The sequence below is a fragment of the Triticum urartu genome, chromosome 2A (assembly GCF_056163025.1).
Source record: "Triticum urartu cultivar PI428250 chromosome 2A, HENAU_Tu73, whole genome shotgun sequence".
Taxonomy (NCBI): Eukaryota; Viridiplantae; Streptophyta; class Magnoliopsida; order Poales; family Poaceae; genus Triticum; species Triticum urartu.
Window position 1 is genome coordinate 505,749,520 of NC_141874.1, and position 13,851 is coordinate 505,763,370.

Below are 13,851 nucleotides of genomic sequence, written 5' to 3' on the forward strand. Positions count from 1 at the left end.
ACTCTTTCACATTAGCCATTGTTGATGGTACTTGTGCTTCAAAGACAAGTTTTGGTCATGGGCCCAAGGATAATTCTTCGTGGTGTCATACCAATTGACTCAAACATAGGTGCCTCCGGCCACCGCCCTCTCTTTGGAGAGGTTGTGTTGCGTGTTTTGTCCTTGTTGTCTCTTGGCTTTATTTCTTCGTGCCGAGCTTGAGTGTGTGGTCTCGTGGGTTAGCTCTTTGGTGTGTTCGTTCGTGTGAAGGTTGCAGTGCAAAGGCCTCTTTCTTCTCTGTTTTTGAAATGAGCATTTTATTGGGTTCATGGTACTACCATGGTTCGCCATGGTACTACCACGGGAGCTGCGCACGTTACTACCGCACCCAGCATGGCAGTAATTTTTAACTATCGCCTGGGCAAGCAGTACTACCGCCCACGGTGCGGTACTTCCGCCCAGGCGGTACTACCGCGATGATATGCGGTACTACCGCGCAGTCAAGAGCACATGGGGGTTAAGAGGAGGCAGGGGGAGTTCCAACTCCCCCATACTGTAACGCCTCAAGAACGATGTGCCAGGTGTCTTCCAGCTATTCGCTGTCATTGCCATGTCATTCGCTTGCGTGTTGCATCTTGTCATGTCATCATGTGAATTACATCATCATGTTTTCAAAACTTGCATTCGTCCAGGTTCTCCGAGTTCTCTCCGTTGTCCGTTCTGAGCCCAACCACACTTGCACGCGCCCACGGCTTGTCCGAAATAGTGTTTTATAAGTGGCCGGAAAATGTTCTCGGAATGGGTTGAAAGTTGGCATGCGGTGTTGTTATGTTTCCAGTAGGCCGCCTGCCAAATTTCATCGCATTCGGAGTTCGTTTGACTCCCCAATGATTAACTATAGCGACAATATAGTCGGTCTAACGTCGGACATTTTCGGTCTTTGGAAACAGTCGCCGGGCCTCCCTCTCTTCTCTTCTCTCAGCTTGAGACCATCTACAAAGCCCACTACCTACCGCCAGATCCAACCTAAGCTCTCTCGTCATCCGGCGGCCCTCCTCGCGCGCGCGTCCGATAGCTGTCCCGGGCCCGACCCGGACTATCGTTACCGTTATGTCCGGAACATCCCCAAACATCTACAAAATATCACGTTTTCTTATTTAGGCTCCCTAGCCTATTTTTCCCGACCGTCCTATTAGGATCGTAGAGACGGATTAGCCCCTACCCAAAATCCCCTGCTTTATATATATAGTCCAACCCCTACTAAATCAAGCCAGCCCTAATTTCTAGGGGGTTTGTCCCATCGCCGCCGCCACTCCACAAAATCCCTCTTGGGATCCATCCCCTCCTCGATTTCACACCAGTCATCCAAATCCAGCCAATTCCATCAATCCATCCATCCACCGCTCCACCACCTCACCTCGACGACCGGCGCCGCTGCCGATGACCACCTCCAGGAGTTCCAGCGCCATGGCCATCCCGAGCTCGGCCCGCGTGCCCCGAGGGAACGCACAAGGCTGTCCTCCTCGTCCCTGCACCTCTGCTTCACCATGGATTGGCCTCATCGTCACCCTCGTCCGAGAGCACCCGAGGCTCATGCCTCCTCCTCGTCGCTCGCGCCTACAGCTCCTCGGCGGAGTAGGCAACCGGACTGCATCACCAGGCCGTGCCCTCCTTCTCCTCCTTCCCCGCTGCTCTCTCTCTCTGAATCGCTCTCCCCGTCCTGTTGTTCCTCGCAGGGAGCCATGGCCGCCGGCCACCGAAGCAGCAGCAGTCCCGAGCGTCGCCCGACCCTGCTTCCACCTCGTTTCTCACCGGAGCAAGCCCCACCACACCGTCCATCGGCGCCCTGACCTCCTCATCGCCCGAGCGCCTACATAGAACCCGACAGGTTCCCGTCGCCATGGACGACCTCCTCGTCGCCCGTCCGTCACCTGAGACTCCGCAGCCGCGCCAAGTTCCTCGCCGTCGTCCTCGCCCTGCTGACCTCGCCGGAGACCTCCTGCGCCCACCTGAGTTCTTCGCGCACCAAGTTCGCCGTCATCGCTCCCGCCGCCTGCGTCCTCTGCTTCCAGGACGAGGCGCCCGCTCGATCCACTGGCACGCGTTGACCGCGACAACGCTTGGGCCAACAGCCTCGAAGCCCAGATCCGGCCTACCTCTCCACTAGCTGGGCCGAGGCCCATGGTGAGAGACCCCCCAGCCCCTCCTGTGCACTGATGGGCCAACCAGATCCGGCCCATATCGTGTTTTTTACATAGAACGTTTTTCTTATTTTTTCCCAGAGAACGTCAGTTTTACAGTATAGCCCCTCTAGTCCACGCATATGGTAACTCTCAATCCGTGCATCATATGTAAAAACTTTAAATATGAAAGTTGCTTAAAATTTCATCTAGTTTAATAATATGCCATTTTCATCCATGTTTGAATTGGTTAAATTGTTGTTTGCGTTTATTTTACTTAATCACATGCTAAAATGCTTTAATTCATAACTAATTAACCGTAGCTCCAAATTTAATAAACTTTATATGTAAATGGGGGTGGAAAAATGCCTAGTTTAACATGGTTGACTCACTTTGCATGTTTAATAGCTCTAAAATTGTGCTTAGGGCAGAACAGTACCAAACGTAGTATATGCATATGGGGATTTACCGGAATTGTTGTTCGTTGTTTCCGGCCTCATTTAAACTTGCCTAGATAGGTAGTTTTACTTTGCTTCACCCTCTTGCCATGTTTAACAACATTTAATATTATTGGGTACATAAACAAGATCGACCTAAATAAGTCACGTGGTGTTTCGTCAATATGCAACGGAGTTGCATGTTGAGCTCCACTTAATTTGTAGGATTATTTGTGCATTTTGCCATGCCATGCTTCGTTAGACCGGACATGCATCATACTTGTTGTGCATCATGCCATGTTGTTGTAGTGGTTGTTTACTTTGTTGTTTGCTTCTTTCCGGGTGGCCTTTCTCGTGAGCTTCGGTTCCGTTCCGGAGTTGTGAGGATCCGTTCGAATGCGACCGTTTGTCTTCTTCATGGACTCGTTCTTCTTCCTTGCGGGATTTCAGGCAAGATGACCATACCCTCGAAATCACTTCTATCTTTGCTTGCTAGTTGCTCGCTCTTTTGCTATGCCTATGTTGCGATACCTACCACTTGCTGATCATGCCTCCCATATTGTTGAACCAAGCCTCTAACCCATCTTGTCCTAGCAAACCGTTGTTTGGCTATGTTACCGCTTTGCTCAGCCCCTCTTATAGCGCTGTTAGTTGCAGGTGAAGATTGAAGTTTGTTCCTTGTTGGAACATGGAGATGTTGTTCCTTGTTGGAACATGTTTACTTGTTGGGATATCACAATACCTCTTATTTTAATTAATGCATCTATATACTTGGAAAAGGGTGGAAGGCTCGGCCTTATGCCTGGTGTTTTGTTCCACTCTTGCCGCCCTAGTTTCCGTCATATCAGTGTTATGTTCCCAGATTTTGCGTTCCTTACGCGGTTGGGTTATAATGGGAACCCCTTGACAGTTCGCCTTGAATAAAACTCCTCCAGCAATGCCCAACCTTGGTTTTACCATTTGCCACCTAGCCTTTTCTTTCCCTTGGGTTCTGCAGACTCAAGGGTCATCATTATTTTAACCCCCCCGGTCCAGTGCTCCTCTGAGTGTTGGTCCAACCTGTCAGCCGCCGGTGGCCTCCAGGGGCAACTCTGGGCGGGCCTACCGGAAGTTTGGACAATCCGGTGTGCCCTGAGAACGAGATATGTGCAGCTCCTATCAGGATTTGTCGGCACATTCGGGTGGCTTTGCTGGTCTTGTTTTACCATTGTCGAAATGTCTTGTAACCGGGATTTTGAGTCTGATCGGGTCTTCCTGGGAGAAGGAATATCCTTCGTTGACCGTGAGAGCTTGTGATGGGCTAAGTTGGGACACCCCTCCAGGGATTTGAACTTTTGAAAGCCGTGCCCGCGGTTATGGGCAGATGGGAATTTGTTAATGTCCGGTTGTAGAAAACATGAAGTTAACCTTAATTAAAATGCATCAACCGCATGTGTAACCGTGATGGTCTCTTCTCGGTGGAGTCCGGGAAGTGAACACGGTGTTGGAGTTATGCTTGACGTAGGTTGTTCTAGGATCACTTGTTGATCATAGTTTTATCGCCCGTGCCTTGCCTTCTCTTCTCGCTCTCATTTGCGTATGTTAGCCACCAAACATGCTAGTCGCTTGCTGCAGCTCCACCTCATACCTTTTACCCTTCCTATAAGCTTAAATAGTCTTGATCGCGAGGGTGCGAGATTGCTGAGTCCCCGTGACTCACAGATACTTCCAAAACCAACTTGCAGGTGCCGATGATATCGTAAAGGTGACGCAACCAAGCTCAGGAGGAGCTCGATGAAGATCTTGTCCTTTATGTTGTTCCGTTTCAAGTTGATCAGTAGTGGAGCCCAGTTGGGGTCGGTCGGGGATCTGTGTAGCATTTGGGGTAGTCTTCTTTTATTTTGGTTCCGTAGTCGGACCTTGATTGTATATGATTGACGTAATGCTTTATTCATGTAATTGTGTGAAGTGGCGATTGTAAGCCAACTATGTATCTCTTTCCCTTATGTATTACATGGGTTGTGTGAAGATTACCTCACTTGCGACATTGCTTTCAATGCGGTTATGCCTCTAAGTCGTGCTTCGACACGTGGGAGATATAGCCGCATCGAGGGCGTTACACATACCCATTCAACTCTTTTCCCACGACGTCTCTCTCTCTCTCCTGCCCAAGAACGGCGCCGGAGACCCTCGCCGGATCTCCATCTTCGGCCGCTCTCCTCGCATTCCGTCCGATGGGATCGTTCCCCGCCACTTCATCTTGCCATGGAACAAGGTTTCTCCCCAAATCCCTCTCTCTTTGGTTCGTTCTTTCATTTCTAGGTTTTTGGGGAGATGCATGTTGTTCTTCAGATTTTTGGCCAAATCTTTGCAAGAATAGGATGTAGGAGAGTAGTAATGTGTAGAGATGGTACTTGATATGTTGCCCCGTGGTAGATTTGATCAACCATAGTACCGCTTCGTTGTCACGGTTGTGCTCAGATCAATTTCAGGTTCGGGTCTGACATCGTGCGGTACTACCGCATCTCCGGTGCGGTACTACCGCTCGTACGGTACTACCGCTCCTCAGGAGCGGTACTACCGCGTGAGGCGCGGCACTAAAATTCTACTGCTGCACCGAGACGCGGTACTAACATGCCATCCCGGCGCGGTACTACCGTGGATAAGAGCAGCACTAAAATTTTAGTACCGCGCGCCCATGCAGTACTACCGTTGTTGTCAAATCTCTCAAGTGGCATTTACCAAGTGTGAGTTTTACTTGTTTCACTTGTTTTGCTGTGGTTTTTGCATTGATCCTTCTCGTTTCTCATGCGTGTTTTTGTGTTCTTGTGTCATAGGTGGTTGCTCCGATGCCCATGCACGCCTTTCCAATCCCTCCATGACACGGGCTCCAAGCGTTTGCGCAACCAAGATGAAGCTCCAGAGGGCTCCAATGCCCCCAATGCAGGACCAAGACCACCGCCACCAAGAACAAGGAGCCCTCCATGGACATGGATGAGATATCTCTTGGGGAGTTTGTCACTCGAAGGAAGATCAACCCCTATGTGAATCCGCGTGCCAACTTCAGAGGGAATGATCTTTTCTGGACTAAGCAGCAGTATCTCATTTATCTGGATGTGATCAAGGCCAAGCAGAACATATATGTGCACGTGCACTGGATCGACATGCATCATATGAGGCAGGACAAACATCGTGCCTATTTTGGTGAGGCTTTGGATCTAGTGGAGCAGTTTGGCATTAAGGATGTGATCTCTTTCCATCTGGATTATGACCCTGAGATTGTGGCCCAGTTCTTTGCCACGGTCCACTTCCATCCTAATGAGGAATGGACCATGACCTAGATGACCAACGGACATCGGATGACTGCTACATGGAAGGACTTCATGGATTTGCTTCTGGTTCCTGATGAGGGGCTCAACACGCCTTTTGGTGTTCGCCCTCATGCCAATTCCAAGTAAGCCAACAAGAACAAGCTTCAGCCCTACTATGTTGAGAAGTTGCTTCCCAGTGGCAAGAAGGCGTGGATGCTGAACTCCTTCCTTGACACCATGTATCGCATCTTCCGCAACTCCCTCTTTCCACGCATTGGTGAGAAGGACAAGGTGCATGCCTATCTTGTGGATATGATGCTCATTTGTGAGGAGGCGCGCCACTCTCAGTCGCAACCACTTGATGTCTCACATATCATGTGGTGCAAGCTTTGGTTTGCGGTGTTCAACTATAAGGTTCCCATCTATGGACCTTACCTATTTCTGTTGATCTCGAAGACTTGGGAGAAGCACTTTCCCGATGAGGAGTTTCTTGCCCCTGACTGGACTCACCATGAGCCCATCAAGCTCCGTGTCAAGACCCAGTGGGCCAACACTACTACCCGTGCTGAGGCAGAGGCTGCTCAGATGGATGTGGATGAGGATGAGATTGAGGAGGAGGACGCTGCTGAGGACAGCTCTGCTGGCTACTCGCCTTCATCTTCTGAGCCCTCTTGGGCTAAGAATCTGAAGAACAAGATGAAGGCTATGTTATGCATGCAGGCCAAGGGGCAATGCAGGTCTCTTGTTGCTCAGAAGGAGAGTCGCCGCCGCGACAAGCGGATCTTGAGGACGTTTGGTGAGGACATATCCAGCGGGTCTGAGAGGCACATCACGCCAGAGGCAGACTGGATGGCGAAGCAGGGCTACAAGTGGACTGATCCTGAGGAGGACCAGGAGGAGACCGTCCCCGCTGCCGAGTCTGACGAGGATCGTGACGAGTGATCGCTTTAGCTTGAGCCACCACTTGTGTCGTAGGTGTACTCTCTACCTTTTTGGTGTCTCGATGCCAAAGGAGGAGAGAGTGTAGGATTTGTGAGTTGTGTATCGTGTTTCGTATTATCGCTTTGCTTTCGTTTCGTTGAACCTCGTTTGCTTCGGTTTGGTTTGTGCTTGTGAGACCTTTCTATCATATGGTGTAAGACATATGCACTCTAGCGTACCTTATTGGGCATATGCTATCTTGTGATCTTTACTTTATGCTCTTAGTCATTATTTTGCTTAGTGTTAGCCTTATTGTTGCAAGATATGCCTTGTCTATAAAATATAGGGGGAGTGTTGATCCTAGTAGGTGTGTCGTGCAGTCCAAAGCACTTCTCTAGATAGCACACATCTAGGAGGAGCCCGTCTATATTTTAGAGATGTGGGGTTTGCCCATGTTCTATGTTATCTCTCTTTGTGCAAATCTCGTATTGTCATCAATCCACCCAAAAGAGGGAGATTGTAAGGGCATATTTATACCTTAGTTGTTTTGGTGATTGATGACAATGCATTTGTGGACTAATCGTGTGCACTGAGTATTTCAGACATATCATGACTAGGCACAGGATGATTTGATGCCCCTCGAAGACTATTGAAGATGGTGTTTCTCTATGTTTCTTTTTGGTGGATTTGAGTCATAGGAAAGCCATACTATTAAGAGGGGGTCCGCATTGGAAAGGTTTGGGTGGAATCATCACGTACACGTCTACTCCTTTTGGACCACCTTTCCTTTATCTCTTTGGAGCATCCTCCGTTTATATGTGTCTCTGCGAAAAGAAGGACTTCTAGTGTTGCTGTTCTGAGGCACGCGGTAGTACTGCTCTTTGGAGCGGTAGTACCGCAGGGCCTTGCGGTAGTACCAGCTGTAGGCACGGTAGTACCGCGGGTGCTCACAGTAGTACCGCTTCTTGGGAGCGGTAGTACCGTGGCCTCAGGCCAGGCTCAGCCGCTCCAGCGGTTGTAGGGGCGGATGTAATTTTTTACATCTGCGCCCTATGCGGTAGTACCGCCCCATGGGTGCGGTAGTACCGTGAGCCCTGGCCTAGCACAGCAACATGAGCGGAAGTAGGGGCGGATGTAATTTTGTTACATCCATGCCCTACGCGGTAGTATCTCTCCAGGCTTACGGTACTACCGTGTCGGATTTTTGCACAGATCCCAACTCAGCGGAAGTTTCCATGGATGTATTTTTATATGTCGGTGCCTTCCCATATCTGAACTATCCTTGCCTTGCGGTAGTACCGCAACGGGGAGTGGTAGTACCGCGCCAGCGGTTCTACCGCCCTCTGCTTCATCGCATCAGGGTTGGTTTGGTTCCTACTGCATGGGCGGTAGTACCATGGTGCCTCGCGGTAGTACCGTGTGCCCTAGTGGTAGTACCGCGTCCCCGATGTGGTAGTACCGTGCTTCACGGGCTGAGTTGGTGGATAACAGTTGTATTTGTTCTTCCACTATATAAGGGGTGTCTTCTTCTCCGAGTTAACCACCTCTTCCACCCATAAGCTCCATTGTTGCTCCAAGCTCCATTTTCACCCGATCTCTCTCCCTAGCCAATCCAACTTGTTGATTCTTTAGGGATTGGTTGAGAAGGCCCCGATTCACACTTCCACCAAGAGAAATTTTATTTCCCCACTAATCCCTTGCGGATCTTGTTACTCTTGGGTGTTTGAGCACCCTAGACGGTTGAGGTCACCGTGGAGCCACATTCCATTGTGGCGAAGCTTCATGGTGTCGTTGGGAGCCTCCAATTAAGTTGTGGAGATAAGCCCAACCTTGTTTGTAAAGGTCCGGTCGCCGCCTCCAAGGGCACCAATAGTGGAATCACGACATCTCGCATTGTGTGCGGGCGTGAGGAGAATACGGTGGCCCTAGTGGCTTCTTGGGGAGCGTTGTGCCTCCACACCGCTCCAATGGAGACGACTTCCCCTCAAAAGGAAGGAACTTTGGTAACCCATCCTCGTCTTCACCGGCTCCACTCTTGGTTATCTCGTGCCTTCACTTGTGCAAGCTTATTTGCTTTATATCCCTTGCTTGCTTGTGTGCTTGTTGTTATTGCATCATATAGGTTTCTCACCTAGTTGCATATCTAGACAACCTACTTTGATGCAAAGTTTAAATTTGTAAAGAAAAGCTAAAAATTGTTAGTTGCCTATTCACCCCCATCTAGTCAACTATATCGATCCTTTCATAGGGTATTACACCACAACGGTGGCCCGAACTAGTATAAACCCCCATGTCTCTTGTTCCTTGGGTTCGGCGAGCTAGGCCTTGAGATCGTTGCGAGAGCAAGCTAGGAAGAGAGAGATCTTCGTGCGCACCCCAGAGTTCGAACCTCAAGGGTTTGCCGGAACCCAGAATCCGACAATAACCAAATCTATGAGAGTGTGATTGAGTGTTGGGGAGACTTTCATTTGAAGCACAAGAGCAAGGACTTCATCATCAACTACACATCTATTACCTTTCACTAGTGGAAAAATGGCTAGCCACAACTTTCGTTGGGGGCGCGCCATTTTCCATCAATGCCAGCACTATTTTTTTCAAATAGTGCTGGCGTCGACATAATTAGCACGTCAAATTTACATGTTTAGTGTTGGCGTTGCTTTTTCTAGACACATCACAAATTTGTTGGCCCATATGTACTCACTGTTTGGAATATAGTGGTGGCATTGGTTTTCTATGCACGCTGCAGTTAATTTGTTAGTGCTGGTGTTCGTTTTCTTTGCATGCCAGAAATAATTTTTCCATTTTATCAAGTGTTTTAAGTATTTAATGATTACACTAGTCACAAAATAATAAACATTTTATGTTATATTTGTGTCATCATTATTATTTGTGTTTTCTTATCATTTTGGGACATTTATTTCTTTACTACGAGTTCTAATTTTGAGTCTTCTATTTTGTTAAGTCTTTGATTAATCTTAGTCTTTTTTTATTTGGGCTGTTATTAGCTATGGCGTTGAGCTTTAGGCCCACGCCAGCAATGGCCCACTTGAGTCAACTTAGTAAATGACCCAAATCAGCGGCCTCTCATTTCACACCCACCCCGTATACACGTCCCCCTCAACTAGCCGCCACCACCGCCCCGTCGCCGCCCCTTGATGTCTACTACACAACTTTATTCTTGTTGACACGTGCGGGACCTCCAAGCGCAGAGTTTTGTAGACAGTAGCAATTTTCCCTCAAGTGGATGACCTAAGGCGCGCCCTGGTGGGTTGTGCCCTCCCCGTGGCTCTTCTAGCCCTCCGACAAAGCTTCGGGGGTCTCTTTTGTTCCAAAAAAATCATCAAAAGGTTTCAGCTCATTTGCAGAACTTTCATTTCTGCACAAAAAACAACACCACGGTAGTTCTGCTGAAAACAACATCAGTCTGGGTTAGTTCCATGCAAATCATACCAAAACCATATAAAATTGTTGTAAACATGGCATGAATACTTCATAAATTATAGATACATTGGAGACGTATCACCCCTCACTGGCGGCAAGGTTCGATCCACTCCTTCCCCTCCCTCCTTCCTCTCCACTCCCACCTCCTCCGTCCATGGACACGCCAGACGGAATTCATTGGGATTCATGTAGTTGATTTAGGGGGTTGCTTTAATTTGTGTAGAATTTTTAGTATATATCACGGGTTGCTTTGTGTGATGTAGAATCCAAAGTTAGTTGTATGGATTGCTTTTCGTGGAAATTGTGGTGATAATCCGATTACTATTATGTAGAATCCGATATTTATAGTGTATTTTGATTAGAAATATTTTGAGTGTCTAGAATATTAATGATTCAAAGTTCAACTTAATTTGGTAGTGTAGTCTGGAATGTTAGGAAGAAATAAAATGAACTACTATTATTTACCATTGTAGAATTTGTTTATTTGTGTCTCCCTCTGTGGATTTTGTTTATTTGTGTATACAAATACTAGTGTATAATTATATACTTAGTTTTCAATATGTTTTGTATAAAATGAACTCTAATTATATTTATTGGAAATTCATTTACTAGTGTACAAACTGATTATATACTTTGTTTCATATATATTTTGTGTAGAATGGCGCATCCACCACCATGTCGAGTGTGCAAGTCAAGGTGCACAAGAAACCTTGCAACTAGCACGCTATTTGGCATCTAATTTCAGCCGTGTTTTGTTCCTGCAGCGGTAACATATTATATGAACCTTCTAACAATTAGTTCTTTTGTTTTTTTGCTATTTGTAGTAATGCAATGTGTTTGTTTTTCTTACACAGACTGTCCCTTGCAATGTGAGATTGGAGTTCAGTGAGCTCATTACCAGAGACACTGTAATCTTCAATGCTCCTGGGGGGCCTACACTATGTAGGTCAAGAAGGGACGAAAGATATCCCAGATTGGAGGAGATGAATGGGATCATTTCATCGCCCACATGCATCTCTCACTTGGGGTGAATTGATCAAATTCTCCTTCAGAACACAAACTCCAAGGATGATTGTTATCTACCTCAACTCGGAGAACGAAGATGATGAGGATCCACTTGATGAAGCCCTCTGAGGGTGTCCTAAACTAAGGGGTCCACGGGCTGCCGGCCTATCTCTCATGGTCCGAACTGGTGGGCCACTCTTGATTTATCAAAGGAAGGCCGGACTACAGGCGACCCCGTGCTTTGGAAGGAAGACTCCACGAGACTTGGCGCACAAGACAAGTACTCTTGTAAATCCTAGGCCTCTGGTGCATTATATAAACCGAGGCCAAGATAGTCAATCGATCGTGATAGAACCATCATCCTACTCACCTAGGGTTTAGTTCATCTAATCTCATGGTAGATCAACTCTGGAACCATCATATACATTTCAATATAATCAAGAAGGATGTAGAGTTTTACCTCTTCAAGAGGGCTTGAACCTGGGTAAATATTGTCCATGTGTTCACTGTTCCCCATTGATCCAAGATCCATAGCTCGGGCCCCCTACCTGAGATCCATGGTTTTGACACCGACATTTGTGCTTTCATTGAGAGTTGCGCTGTGAGATTGACAAAAGATCAATGGCTTGCGTGCAGATCAACTGCGATGTTGGCATCTTCGTCGCCGGATCGACTGGTCACCTTGGCTTGACCGAGGACAGTGCTCCATGTCAGATTGTCATGATCGGGCCAGGGACATCATCAAACATCAACTCCGATATCTATCAAGATCATGGAGGAATTATCCATGGAGCTCGAGGGCTCAATGTCAACATTGCCCTAGGGTTCTACAACAACCCTGTAAAATTTCATCGCGTTTGGATGGAGAAATCTCTGATCTACCGGAGCCTTGTCGAATCTGGATGAGTTTGGGGCGAGGAGTCCATTGTCCAGCTCGGACATCCTTTGGAAGATCCGACTGTTCATAGGCTGCAAAATTCCTATATCTACCACCCCTTAATATTTTAGCTCGATCTGACCATTCAAACTCCGGAAAACTTTCGATGAGTGGATCAATTTTCGGATCTATTTTTTGCAAATACGAATCCGACGCGAGTTCATCTTTCTTCATGAACATGATATTGGACATCCTTTTGTAGGAATTTCTTTCTAGGGTATTGTGTGTTGTTCTCAAACACGTGCCTACAATTTTTTATCTATTTTTAAGCGATCTTTGCCGTCACGCCGGTGTGAAACCGGACCGACAATGTTGCTCAACGGCCGCCGACCTACACTAGATGGATCGTCACTTCATCGAGCCAAGCTCAACCTTATCGGATCATCATCTCGGCAAGCTGACAAAGAGTTTGGCATGACAAAGGCTAAATAATCACCAACATCGTCGCCCCACGGATTGCACGGGTCAGGCACCTCGGCATCGCCGCGCGGTCACTTCATTAAGCCAGCATTGACCAGTTCCGACCTATGCTGGGATCGCCGCGCCATTGCTTCTTCAATCCGACACCCACCACGCCGACCTGCTTCGACACCTCAGCTAGCAAGGGGGCTGCAACGTCACCTTATTGACATGCTACATCACCTTAGCTAGACCGGGGGCTTCGCCATTGATACGTCTCCAATGTATCTATAATTTTTGATTGTTCCATGCTATTATATTATCTGTTTTGGATGTTAATGGGCTTTATTTTACACTTTTATATTATTTTTGGGACTAACCTACTAACCCAAGGCCCAGTGAATATTGCTGTTTCTTTTGCCTATTTCAGTGTTTCACAGAAAAGGAATATCAAACGTAATCCAAACGGAATGAAACCTTCGGGTGAGTTATTTTTGGAACAAACGTGATCCAGAGGACTTGGAGTGGACGTCCAGAAACAAATGAGGAGTCCACTAGGCAGGGGGCGTGCCTACCCCCTAGGCGCGCCCTCCCCCTCATGGGCCCCTCATGGCTCAACCGACCTACTTATTCCTCCTATATATACTCATATACCCTGAAAACAACCAGGAGCACCACGAAACCCTATTTCCACCACCGCATCCTTCTGTACCCAAGAGATCCCATCTTGGGGCCTTTTCCGGAGCTCCACCGGAGGGGGCATCGATCACGAAGGGCCTCTACATCAACTCCATGGCCTCTCCGGTGATGTGTGAGTAGTTTACTTCAGACCTTCGGGTCCATAGTTATTAGCTAGATGGCTTCTTCTCTCTCTTTGGATCTCAATACAAAGTTCTCCTCGATCTTCTTGGAGATCTATTCGACGTAACTCTTTTTGCGGTGTGTTTGTTGAGATCCGATGAATTGGGGGTTTATGATCAAGTCTATTTATGAACAATATTTGATTCTTGTCTGAAATCATCTATGTATGATTGGTTATCTTTGCAAGTCTCTTCGAATTATCAGTTTGGTTTGGCCTACTAGATTGATCTTTCTTGCCATGGGAGAAGTGCTTAGCTTTGGGTTCAATCTTGCGGTGCTCGATCCCAGTGACCGAAAGGGAAACGACACGTATTGTATTGTTGCCATCAAGGATAAAAAGATGGGGTTTATATCATATTGCTTGAGTTTATCCCTCTACATCATGTCATCTTGCCTAATGC